The sequence below is a fragment of the Eulemur rufifrons genome, unplaced genomic scaffold (assembly GCF_041146395.1).
Source record: "Eulemur rufifrons isolate Redbay unplaced genomic scaffold, OSU_ERuf_1 scaffold_493, whole genome shotgun sequence".
NCBI lineage: Eukaryota > Metazoa > Chordata > Mammalia > Primates > Lemuridae > Eulemur > Eulemur rufifrons.
In genome coordinates, this window is record NW_027183275.1 from 17,501 (window position 1) to 31,226 (window position 13,726).

At 52.1% G+C, this 13,726-nt stretch overlaps 1 pseudogene; it reads right to left on the reverse strand.

The window, feature by feature from the left end:
* Positions 1-345: 345 nt before the first annotated feature.
* On the reverse strand, positions 346-437 carry LOC138380507 (small nucleolar RNA U13; annotated as a pseudogene).
* Positions 438-13,726: the final 13,289 nt, after the last annotated feature.

Consider the following 13,726-nt stretch of genomic DNA (forward strand, 5'->3'; position numbering starts at 1 on the left):
CGCATGGGTTCGCTGGTTGACCAGATGTCTGGTCCTTGGGTGGTTGACCAGATGTCTGGTCTGTGGTTGTCATCCTGACAGGGAGGCTTCGGGACGGATTTGGTCTCTCTGGCCTCGCTGCCCCTAGGGATCACCCTGCGATCGGTATTCTTCTCGCGCGGGGCGAGGGGGCGCTCCGGAGCATTCCTCTCCTCTCGGAGTTTCTGTCTGCAGTCTCTCGACTTGCTCTCACTCCCCTACCCTGCTGTGTGACTTTCTTTTTGGTCCTTTCATTTTATCTATTCTCTCTTTGCCTTTTCCTGCCCGCCTTTCCGCTCCCCCCCCCCCCCCGGATTCATGGTTTCACGTCACGCGGGTGACGTGCCGACACACCAGGAGGCCCTTCTCACACGTGCGCGTGAACACGCAATCAACACGTTTATGAACTAGAAAGGGATCTGGTGTGACTTTGCTATTATTTCCCCTCCCCTCCTCCCCGCGCTGAGAATGAGTTTCCCCGGGCTCGTGTGCCCGCCTGGGAATCGGCTGCAGACGCCATGGCCCCGGGTCGACCACATGTTGCCCTGGGGTCCACCAGATGTCTCTGGCGAATTGGGGCCCTAGGGTGCTTGTGACGGTGTGGTCACTAGGTGTCGCTCTGGGCTCAGTATTCTTCCTTCTCGCTGTGACTTTGGTCTCTTTTTTTCGAAATTTCTTTCTTTCTTCCTCTTTTGCCCTGTTTCCATTTTCCCTTCTTAATCTCTTTCTCTCTTTTTGTTGCTTTTTTTCCACGGCAGATGGGTGATGTGTGTGTGGAGGAAACGCGGCGTCAGGGAGAAGACACATCTCACACGTGCTCGGGAACACCCGATCGTCACGCTTCTGAGTACCGACCGATGGATCTGGTCCCGAATTTTTTAATAGTTTTCTCCTCTCTCTCTCTCTCTCTCTCTCTCTCTCTCTCTCTCTCTCTCCCCCCCCCTTCCTTCTCTTTCCTTTCTCTCCCTTCCTTTCTTTCTTTCTCTCGCTCTCTCGCTCTCGCTCTTCTTTTCTTTCTGACAGAGTCTCTCGTTCTGTTGCCCTGGCTAGAGTGCCATGGCGTCAGCCTAGCTCACAGCAATCTCAAACTCCTGGGCTCAAGCGATCAGACTGCCTCAGCCTCCCGAGTAGCTGGGATTACAGGCATGTGCCAGCATGCCCAGCTAATTGGATATACGTGTGTGTGTGTGTGTGTGTGTGTGTGTATATATATATATATATTTTTTTTTTTTTTTTTTTGAAACAGAGTCTCACTCTGTTGCCCAGACTAGAGTGCCGTGGCGTCAGCCTAGCTCACAGCAACCTCAAACTCCTGGGCTCAAGCGATCCTACTGCCCCAGCCTCCCGAGTACCTGGGACTACAGGCATGCGCCACCGTGCCCGGCTAATATTTTTCTGTATATATTTTTAGATACTGTTTCTGTATATATTTTTAGATATATAGTTTCTTTCTATTTTTAGTAGAGATGGGGGTCTCGCTCTTGCTCAGGCTGGTCTCGAACTCCCGACCTTGAGCGATCCACCCGCCTCTACCTCCCAGAGTGCTAGGATTACAGGCGTGAGCCACCCCGCCTGGCGTGTACGTTCTGTATTCACAGCCAGACGGAAGGCAGGGAGAATGTTACCCTTTCAAAGCCCGCCCTGCTCGCCTCTCAGCCCACCGATGGCACTCTGAATCCCGTGGCATTCCTTCACTCAGCTGAATTCTTCAGCACCCGACCCCCCCCCCACCCCACCCCCGTGCCACGGGAGTTCGTTCTCATGGCAGAGCCATCGAGGCTGTTGCCACACGTGTTGTAGGTGCCTAGGCAGACTGTGCCCTGGCCCCGAGGAGGTACGGAACCGCCTATCGCCTCGGGAGGGAGGGACAAGATGTGTCCGTGTCCAAGGCGACGTCCTGTCGATCACGAGGAGGCCTGCAAAGGCTCGTATCTGCCAGGCATTGAGCCACATCACATGAAACACCGGTGTGTTCCTTCACTTAGGTGGTGTCGCGTGTTGATACTCACAGAGGATGATAAACCCACTCGCATGCCGGCTGAGCCCCCTGTGTCTCCTCCTCTATCCACTGAGGGAAAAAACCGCAACGAAAGGTAGAAAACCACAGGGGGGGGAAGACTGCCCGTCGCTCTCCCTATGTGACCGTCCGGAGTGCTCGTTCAGATGGGAGGAGGTGTGTTTGTGTGTGTGTGTGTGTTTCATTGATTTTGGTGCCATCTTTTCTCTGCAGCTGCGTCAGAGGACAGCGATTTTTCCGATTTTCACTCCGCTGAGTGAATTGCCTTTTGAAGAGAATGTCCACAGGAAGCCTACGGTCCTCCCGCGGGGGTGGCCCTCCTCTAGAAATGAATCTCGTTTCTTGAACGGAGGGGACTTGTTGACGCCATCATGCTTTCGGGACGACTTCTCAGACGCTAGCTTTGGACCGCAACATAGGTGCCCCCGACATTGCCTCAAGGGTTCCGTGGTGCCTCCTGTCAAGAGACCCCACCGACCGTCCCCAGCCTGCCCGCTCAAGGGAGCCGGGCCCCTTCTGATCTGTCCGCCCGCCGGTGAAGCTCCCTCCCGAGGGTCGGAAAGCCCACCTGTTTCCCAGTTCGGTTGAATGATGGGGCACCCGGGCAGGGCACTGGCACCGAGTGACTCCATTCTGAGTCTGTCTGCTCTGGGGGGCGGGGGCGGGGGCGGGGGCGGGGGCGGGGGCGGGTGGGGGGGCAGTTCCGTCTCGACCCGGTGGCCTCCTACCGACTGACTCGATGGGACGGACCATTCTCACTCAGGATCGTGTACCTTCTTGGCCTAGGCACATCCCGGCACTGAAAGCCACTTTTCGGGGACACTCTCCCACGTACAGATAGATGGCCTGCACGAGTGCTCTTCCTTTCTCGAAACACTGGAAATCTGTCCTCAATTTTACCTGACCTACCTGACGGTGTGTGATAAAGGAGCATAGAACCCTCAGCCACCCTCCACCTTCCCGCTGTCCCGAGAGACAGTGCCGAGCGTGAAATTCTATCCCTGACTCTCTGTGTCCACCGGAACGTGGCCTGACTGCAGTGACGTCAGCTACGTCAAGTCGTTCTCTGGGTAGGGAAAGAACTTAACCAGATAGGCCCTATCGGTCGCTTCTCTGTTCTGATAGTTTTGTGGCAGCCATTTCTTTCCCCCTCTCTTTTCTTTTTCTGTCTCTCTCCCCCACCCCCACCCCCAAATTCTTTCTACGAAGACGTTTAGGATGTCAGATTCTGGCCACATGCCCCCCCCTAGGCATACGGGGGCCAGCATAGACAAAGGTCTTCGGTACCAAGTGTTCATTCCACGGTGACAGATATTGCCACTCTTGTATTGACCAGGGCGAGATGGTGAGTGGGTCAACTCTGAAACTCCCTGTACTCTACTTCTCTCTTGGGTAGGTCCCTGCCCCAACCCTCCGGCTTCTAGCACACACCCAGGGGCACTCTCTCCTCTCTGGATAAAGTTCCAGATGATCCGATCCGCTCCGAGGAGGAAGGGGAGCTGGCCGGGCCACCCACTGTGCGCCCCACCCCCGTCAGTCATAGGGTCCGTTCTTTTCAGGATGACACCGGCAGCGGTTGCTGGGTGTCACCTAGCGGCCACTTTGATCAGACCTCGGGATCCGGAAAGTCAGGTGACGTTGGGAGTTTAAGAGCTGACTCCCGGGAGGTGTGGAGGGCGGGGAGGAGAGCACGGTCCGGACGGTCCCACCCTCTTCTTCCCGGGCCCGCAGCTCTGGGCCCGCCCGGGGCAGCCCTAGCCTCTAGCGGGTCTCCGCCCACCCGCCCTGTTGTCTGCGGGAGGCGCCCCTCCTCCCGCTCTCTGCCTCCTCCCGGGACCGTAGGCCTCTGCCCGTCGTCTTTTTTATTTTTATTTTTTCCCTTTTGTTTGTTTCTCTTTTATCTTGTGTTTTAGGCTTATCGAATATCATATCGTATAAAAACTTAAATCACAGAATGAATTATATTAAGTAACAAGATGTGGCTTTTTATCCTACGCCGAGAACGATGAATTTTTCTCTTCGTGTCCATTTTCCTGTCCTGGAAGAAATACAAAGTTGCTCGTGATACTTCCCCATCATCTTCCAGTTTCCCCGACTGTCAACACGATGTATTCGATCGTATATCTTTGTGTGTGCACGTGGGCGCCTGTACCTATTTCTTTTCGGCATCAGTCTCAGGTCTTTTGGCACCTAGGGGGGAAAAAGGAGAAACCAATAAAGGACAGAAAGACGTTCTGTCGTTTTACGCTCCCCACCACCACCACCACCACCACCACCACTTTTGGGAGCTTGTAGTCTGGCCTATGTCCCCAAGGCAGGTTAAATCTTTTCTTAAAACTCCCAAGTGGTCCCCTGCCCCGCCCCCCCCCCCCCAGGTGGGCGGCCGGCAGAGTTCACAGGCTTTGTTTTTGGCAGAGCCTGGACGATTGAAATAATTAACCACAATCAACGCTAAAGCTGAGAACCCCTCCCCCCCTCATTAAAAGCTCTGTATTTCTGCCTAGCCCTATGTTCGGGGAAATTCGGAGGCTTGAGATGGGAAGGTCTACCCTATTTTCTCCTTTACCGGCAAAATAGACTCTCTCTTTCCTTCCTCCTCAAACAGCTTGTCCTCGTTATTCGGCCTCGTGGGCAAGTGGCCGAGCTTTCGGTAACACCAAGTCTTCTAAGTTGTGTTGTGTTATCGGTCTTGTTTTCTTTCTTTTCTTTTCTTTTCTTTTCTTTTTTTTTTTTTTGAGACAGGATTTCTTTCACTCTGTCCTCTCCCAGGCCGCCTTGGCCTGATTGTAGCTCACAGCAAGCTCCAAATCCAGGGCTTAAGTGATCCTCTCTGCCTCAGCCTTCTGAGTAGCTGGGACTATAGGCAAATGCTGCCACACCCGCCATAATTTTTCTTTTTTTTTTTTTTGTTGGTAGAGATGAGGTCTCATCGTGTTACCCAGGCTGGTCTCCAGCTGCTGGGCTCAAGTCACGCTCCCGTCTCTGCCTCCCAAGTTGCGGGGATCACGGGCATGAGCCACCATGGCCAGCCAGGTTATTTAAAGGTGATCGCTTTGCTATCCTGATACAAAACCCCAAATGTGCGAGTTTAAGGCACCAGACGGAGGGAGTCCCCACACTACATCGTCACGAACATTGAGGGTGGCTCACGAAACAGCTGGGATGTGGCCACACAGTAGTGATCGAGGAGATATATTCTAGTGGGATAGCAGAAATATAGAATGTCCTGAAGACACTAAATGTCGGAATGCCACAGCAGTCAATGGCTGACAAACTTCCATTCCATCGTGTCATGGTAGGCGGCTTACTTTTCTCCTGCTCCCTCGGTATGATTAAGGCCTGACGTAGAAAATGTCTACGTCTCATCCAAATCCATCGAGACGATGGAAGGGGGAACTGGGAGAGGAATAAAGAAAAACAAGAGGGGGAGAAGGAGGAAACTGCCTCCCCTGCCCCCATGCTACCCAATTAATAAATGAAGAATGGGCCGGGCGCGGTGGCTCACGCCTGTAATCCTAGCACTCTGGGAGGCCGAGGCGGGTGGATTGCTCAAGGTCAGGAGTTCGAGACCAGCCTGAGCGAGACCCCGTCTCTACTAAAAATAGAAAGACATTATATGGACACCTAAAAATCTATATAGAAAAATTAGCCGGGCATAGTGGCGCATGCCTGTAGTCCCAGCTACTCGGGAGGCTGAGGCAGTAGGATCGCTTAAGCCCAGGAGTTTGAGGTTGCTGTGAGCTACGCCACGGCACTCACTCTAGCCTGGGCAACAAAGTGAGACTCTGTCTCAACAAAAAAAAAAAAAAAAATAAATGAAGAATGGCCTCTTCCCTCCTCTTCCCAACCCCTAACTATGCCTGGAGGTGTATCGTAGGCCTACAGTCCTAAGAAATGTACAACTACTGATAGTAATGGGAAGAAATGCAGTCTAATAGGTTTCTGTGCAGTGGGACACCTGGCCAGGGCACTTACGGTGAATGGAGCTTGCAGGGCGGGCGGGAGGTTGCTCTGGGTGAGTCTGTGAGTTGGCGGTGAGTGGTGAGTGAATGTGAAGGCCTAGGACATTACTTACTGTAGGTTTTCATAAACCCTGGACACTTAGGCCACACGACATTTACCTTTAGAAATTTCTTTCTTCAATAATACATTAACCTTAGCTTACTGTAAGTGTTTTCACTTCATAAACTTTTCCATGGTGGTTTGGCTTTTTTTTTTTTGTTTGTTTGTTTGTTTTTCTTTCTTTTAAACTTTTGGACTCTTTTGCAACACCACGACTTAAAACACAAATGCGTTGCACTGTTGTACACAGATATTTTCTTTCTCTGTGTCCTTATGTGTTCCGTAAGCTTTTTCCTACTTTTAAAGTTTTTATCGTTCTATGCACTTTTCAAAATAATAAAAACTAAAACGGGGGGGGGGGGTGGGAGAGGGAAGGAGAGAAATACACACACATGAATATGTTTCCCAAGTGAACTGAGGAAGGGGGCCGAGTCAAGGTTCTCAGGGAGCCACCAGTGATGAAACGGTCAGGCTCAGAATCAGCATTGCAGAGTGGCTGCAGAGCCGGGGGGCCTGGACTGGCTACCTGGACGACACTCCGTGTTTGGTAACTTGGCGAGTCATACATCCTCTTGAGCCTCAGCCTCTTCATCTGCAAATGCAGAAATCATGGTGCCTACCCCACAGGGATATTGTGCAGAGTGAAAAAGCAAATGCAGGCAAAGCCCACAGAAGCACGCGTGGTAAACAGTAAGCCTTTAATCGTGGTCACAGTCGTTGTTATAGGATCATCTTCCTATGTCCTTGTCTTTTAAAGATTAGCAGAACCTCCCAGAAGATGAGAATGGGCTCCCCCTGAGCAAGTCTCGGCTGTAAAGTCACAGGCATGTTGAGCATGTGGCACAGAAGGCAGAATAAAAACCTGATCCCGGAACATTATGTTCCTGCAGGACATGAAATCATTGAAGGTATGGGAAATCCTACCTCATATCCGTTTTACTAGAACACCTATGATTGCGTACGCACATGGACGCACGCGCACGCGCACCCCAAACTTTTTGAGCTTCACAAAACAGCGTAACCAAGGAACACACTATGATGCTTCTTAGCGATCTATTTAGGCCCAGGTTACTCGTCACTCTGAGCCTGCCTCCTTATCTGTCCAATGAGAATAGTGTTTGTCACAATTATCGTCATCGTCATCCTACCTAACGCTTCTGGTAAAATTGAAGTGTGAGAACACCCGCTAGACAGAAAATCCATGTTATCTCTCAATTTTTCTTCCTCCTGATTTCTATCTGAATCTGTGAGCTCGCTTTGGTTCACTTCGGTTTTTCAAGAGGCTCCGGTTACCTTCTCTCCCACCTATATCGGATTGGGTCTGACGGAAGAAAGAAGGAAAAAAAAAAAAAAAACATAGTAAAGAAAGCAGAACAACATTTGTTTCTGAAGCAACCGATCAAACATTGCTGATGAGCCGGTCTTTTCTATTTCAGTAAACCAAGGAGGCCTATTGTCACGAGGATGTGAGGGGCCCGGGTAAGATTGGATGATTACCCCTAAAGGAGACAAAGCAGACAGACTATGGCACATGTGATCTTAGCCAAGAGAATAAACAGTGACCTCTCTGCCGAGTTGGGCCTTAGCATACCAAAGGGAAATAAAGGTGTAATAGGATGCTCAATTTTTACTCTGGAAACAGAGGTTGGTTGGGCACTGAACTGAGAACACTGAATTTTTTACCCTCCTTGATATTCACATAGGCTTAGAGGAGGCAAAAAAAAAAAAAAAAAAAAAGAATACTGAGCCTATAAGTCATCCCTAAAACTCGGATTTTATGTTCCCTTGCCTTTTCATAACTGAGCAACACACAACATTAAAGAATGGACACAGGCCGGATGCGTTGGCTCAGGCCTGTAAACTTAGCACTCTGGGAGGCCGAGGCGGGAGGATCGCTCAAAGTCAGGAGTTCGAGACCAGCCCGAGCGAGAGTGAGACCCCCCGCCCCCGTCTCTACTAAAAATATAGAAAGAAATTGTCCAGACAACTAAAAATATATAGAAAAAAATTAGCCGGGCATGGTGGCACATGCCTGTGGTCCCAGCTCCTGGGGAGCCTGAGGCAGGAGGATCGACTGAGCCCAGGAGTTTGAGGTTGCTGTGAGCTAGGCTGACGCCACGGCACTCACTCTAGCCCGGGCAACAGAGTGAGACTCAGTCTCGGGGGGGGGGGGGGGACCCAAAAACAAACAAACAAACAAAAAAACTGGAAGGGACACAGACTTCCACAGGTTTGTGTGTGGCCCCTTTTACTTATTAACGCTACAGGACCTTAATTATTTGTGCTCTGAATCTGATATTCAAATTATCCTTGTGGCCAACGCGTTTGAACAGTAGATGGTAGGGGAAGAAGAGTTCACCTCCTGAATAGATGACAAGTAACGGGAGTACTGGTGAAATTACAAGTGGCTTACGTTTACACACTGAAAATCCCAGTTAGCCGCTACCATGAGTTCAAAGAAGAGATCTAAATTTCTGACCCTATGACCCTAAAAGATATTTCCTCCCATGGTGTCACAGATAAAAATAAAACTGCATCCTAGCACTTTGGGAAGCCTAGGGGGAAAGGATCGCTTGAGGCCAAGAGTTTGAAGTTGCAGTGATCTATGATGATGCTACTGCACTTTAGTCTGGGAAACAGAGTGAGGGCCCGTCAAAAGAAAAAAAAGAAAAAGACAAAAAGAAAGAGAGAGAGAGAGAGAGAGAGAGAGAGAGACAGAGACAGGAAGACACAAGGAAAGAAAGAAAGAGAGAAAGAAGAGAGGAGAAGAGAAGAGAAGCGTCAATCTATCCATTGCATTTTCTACCCTTTAGGTGACTGGGCTTCAGCAGGGTGATGTGATCTGACAAAGTTCATGTTGCTAAGAAATAAAGCACTGGAGTTCAAACTCTGAGTTTTCAAAATCCAGCATATCCCCCTACCCACCATACCGTGCCACCTCTGAGAGTGGATATCTCACAGAGGAGAGCTGTGGAGGCCATTCTTGGACAGACAGAGTCAAGTAGTGGAGACCATGGAGTCTCTGCTCTGCAGCCAGTCTAGAGACATATGGAGCCATTAACACTGCTTGTGAGGAAAATACCATGTCATAGGGAAACAGAAATATTTTCCGCCTTAGGCAGATACAATTTAGGAAAAGACCCGAAACCCCTCTTCTTCTAACAGTGCTTTCTGGTCAGATGCTGACCCCTTCGATTCACAGATTCAGATACATCATTCAATGCAAGCATTGTCAACAAGTCACTCTTTGCAGCTTTCTGAAATTTCTCGCATATAGCATACTTGTAAAGATGATCACTTATGTGAAGACACCACCCCTCCAGAAAAACAAAAACAAAACCAAAACAGAAGCCCACTTTTCTCTGCTGTGAAAATCAAGATCAGCTTTTATGAGATCCACTAAATTCACACAAGAAGTAAAATATAATCATACTGATATATGCAATTTTTCTCTTAGAACAGAATGCATGGTGCTCCTTATCGTCTCAGATACTGTCAACAGAAAGCACGCGGTGGATGAACAATCTCCGTGAGCTTTTCTACAGAGATGGGGTGGGGGTGTGTGTGTGTGTGTGTGATAAATAATGAGGGTTGAGGAGCAGATAAATGACTGGGGGAAAACAACAACAGCAACAACAACAAAAACCACTTCCTGGTTCCTCGATGCAAGCATTCATTTAAAGGGGATACTCGTATGTATACCTAGGTGGAAAGTGGAAGCAGCTTTAAAAAAAAAAAAAGAAAAATTGCTGCGAGCCCTGGTTATGATACGGCAATAAGCGCTAGCTCTTGGAAGGTGTAAAACATATTCACGGTGGCTTACGCCAATCTGGGATGTACAAAGACGAGCTTGAGCACCACCACCAACCAAAAATATGAATGAATACCTGGCTAGCGATCAGGATCAGACATAATAGAAAAGAAAAAGCTCCCAAGGCTAAAATAATGTGAACACGATTGACTCGTCCATGGAAAAGAACCCCAAATCACTGCAAAATAATTTAAAGAGTTTTATTCTGAGCCCAACGGCCGTGATCATGGCCCAGAGAGCTACGCCCAAGAAGCCTTGAGCAAGCGGACCCATTGTGGTGGGGTGGGTTACAGTTTGGCTTCATACATTTTAGGGAGACAGGAATTACATGTAAAATCACAAATCAAAACATGGAAGGGGTACATTGGTCTGGGCTGAAAAGGCAGGACATCTGGCAGTTGGGGGGGGGCGGGGGAGGGAGGGTGCGGTGTTTACAGGTTTACAGCTGGGTTTAAAGATTCTTTGATTTGCAATTGATGACATAAATGAACCTCTGCCTAAAGGCTTTGCATCATGTTTTCAGTTAAGGTAAGGAGGTCTGCTAATCACAGACAAGCCACTGGACAGTTTACCCAAAACTCAAGTGCCCTGTAGTTCAGTAAACGGTTGGCCTGCTAGATATGCGTTAAGCTTTGTCTTGCCTGGCCTTAGGCCCGTCGGACATTCAGTATCTCATTGTTATAAAATCTGACTCCATCAGGGAGGGGTGTCTGACTTCCCCTGTCCTTGCGGGGCAGCAGCTCAGGTTTAAGGGTTTTTCTAGGGTTCCCTGGGCCAACCACGGGACGGGTCAGCTGGCGGTGGCGGGCGGGGGGCGGCTTAAGATTTTATTTTAGTTCATAGACTCCAGAAATGGTGTTTCCCTGGCAAAGACACACGAGTTCATGAAAAGCTTTCATTCAGTTGGTCTGGCTCCTCCCTGAGGTCGTCTCCCTGCCCCCCACTCCTCCCATCCCCTGGGGCCGGAGCGGGGGGGGGGGGGGGGGAGGGGTGAAGGCCCAAGAGGAGAGGCGCGTGGGGGAGGTGCCGCTCCCAGAACCAGAGACTCGTCTGGGCCCCACGTAACCCAGCCACCGCGACCGCTTCGCCCGAGGAGGTGCCCAGCAAGTCGTGCTTCTGCCCCTCGGGATTGCCTGCGGGCTGGGGGCGGGGTACGAGCTCCCGGCCCAAGAGGCAAACCCCTAGCCCGGCCGCACAGATGGCCGGGCCCCCGGCGGAGCCCTTCCGCCGTTTTCCACCCCTCCTCCACTCACTGCGCTGACTGCGCATGCGCGCTCGCACGTAGCCGCCTCGGGCTTCTCTCGGGCGGAGCCGCTTTCAGCCGCGACCCCGCCCCGCGAGCTGACTGCGCATGCGCGCTTGCACGTAGCCGCCTCGGGCTTCTCTCGGGCGGAGCCGCTTTCAGCCCCGACCCCGCCCCGCGAGCTGCCGCTTCCAGGCGGCACAGCGCATGGGGGAGGGGACGGAGCTCTAAAGAAATCAGTCCCCTCCGTCTCCTGCCTCAGGAAAAGCCCCAAACCCTTGGAGAACTGCCACCCACCGCCACTGCCGTGTGTGTGTGTGGGGGGGGGGGGCGGGGGGGCTGGGTCTTTACTTTGTGTCCTCCTTGTGGCCCAGTCCAAGGCGGCTGGGCTGCCAAACAGATCGTCTCGAGAGGGAGGCAGGAAGGGCCCAGGTCTGGACAGGGGTGGATTGGACCCCTCCACCCTGGGGTGTGGACTTGTGACCGAAAGCTCAGCTGCTTGTCCACGAGGCCGAATAACGAGGACAAGCGGTATGAGGAGTAAGAAAACAGAGAGTCTACTTTGCTGACAAAGGAGGAAATAAATAGGGTAGAGCTTCTCAGTCTCAAACCCCCAAATTTCGTGAACATAGGCCTAGGCAGAAATACAGAGGTTTTAAAGGAGGGAGGGTTGGTTCTCAGCTTCAGGCAATTACTGCAGTTAGCTGTTCTAAAGGTCCCGTCTCTGCTGAGAAGAAATCCCTTGAACTCTGTGGGCCGCCCACCCTGGGGGCCACCTGGAGTTATAACCAAAGAGTTAACGTGCCTCAGGGATGCAGGCCGGGCTGCAAGTTCCCAAAAGCCTGGGGGAAGTTTTAAAAAGACAGAAAATCTTTCTGCCCTCTTCCCCTCCCACCCCCCCACAAAGCCATTTTCTCTGGTGCAGACTCGGCACCCTCCCTGCCCCCCCCCTCCCCGTGCAGGCCTGTTTGTCCTCAATCATCTGTGAGGTTCACGAGGAGGAGATGCTCTCTCGCTCTCCCCACCCTCTTTCTTCCCTTAGGAAATCCTCAGCGCTGTTCCACACACTCAAGGTGGCGGGCCTGCTCCGGCCACCAGCCACCTCTTGTGCCAACTTCCGGCCCCCCCCCCCCGCCCCCAACGGAGTAGGTGTACAGACAGGAGCACACTTTACCGGAGGGCGCCTGGGGATGAAGAGTTGTGGTGGCCAAATGGGGGATGCGGGGCGGGGAGGAGAGTGGCTGGCATTTGGCAAAGAGTGACACGGAGTGGCCATCCAGGCTTGTCTGAAAAGTGGGACTACGAGCCTGAGAGCGCCGACGGAGTCGATGGACATGGTCACTGCTGTGGGATGTCTCTTTTACCACGATGTAACACCAAAGCAAACCCCTGACCCGCTGGGTCGGAGAAGGCCTTGTGGGCAATTTAGAAAAGCCATGGCGTGGCCATTTGGAATACTTCCTGCCTCTCCGGGAATCAAAAATTAGAAAGGACCATGGGTTCTGTATTAACGTACCAAAGGCAGGCAGAATTTTAGCCTTTTAAAGCCTGCCCTGGCCCTATCTCAGCAAGGCAGTGGCACCCCAAGTTCCGTGACATTTCTGCACTCGGCGGCTGACTTCTTCAGCCATCTGTTGCGATGCCCCTGCCAGGTGGCCACTCACTCGCCCCTTCAGTTCAACCCTTGTACCAGAAAGTGTTGCCTTCTTCCTAACCCCTATGGGGGGACCGGGGGGTGACGTGTGTGGGGGGGGGGTAGTGGAAATGGGCAGACCCCACAGGTGCAGCCTCTTCCAGGTCATAATGGGCCTGAGGCAGCGTGGGATTCCCCCGGAAGGGAGGCAGGGTGGCACTACGGCACCGAAGCCTGACGCCGGCGGCCACGTGGATGGTGGGGGACACGTTAGACCGCTGAGATGCAGCCACTGAGAGCCACCCCGCAGCAAGAGGTCTCTCTGGCAGAGCAGGCACTGAGTCCGCAAGTCAAGACAGCTGGGAGGCCTGGGAGACAGAGGCCCTGGATCTCAGGTCCCGGGGTGGGGGCGGGGGGCAGTGCCAGTGCCTGGAGAGAGAGAGAGCCCAGGCTCCAGAGGCCATGATGGGGCCTGGTGGGCAGGGCCGAGGAGGTCAAGGCCGGGTGTGGTGGGGTCCGGGATGAGGGGCTTGGGGTGACGGGCAGGGAGAACGACCCGTTCACTCAGACGTGCCCTCAGAGGAAGGCAGAGGTGCGTTTTGCCTTCCTCCGGCTAGTGGAACGCTCGGCATTTCTTTCCTTCAGAGCTGGGTTGAACCGGTGTGGCATCTGTTATAGTACGGAGTGCGAGACAGGACAACCTAGAGACCGAATTGAGCCAAGTCATGAGTCCACATTAGCTGGCCAGCGACCACCCCCTGCCCTGTTAGGGTACAGGTACAGAGAATGGCCCCGAGCCGAAAAAAGCAGGAAGGTTTCAGACTATCCTAAGCTAGAGCTCCGTGACTTTAGGCACGGCGGTTGAAACAACACTATACCACCTACTCCGCAGCTGTGTGGTCCGGGACCAGCCTCGGGCCCCGTTTCGTTTCGGTTACAGTC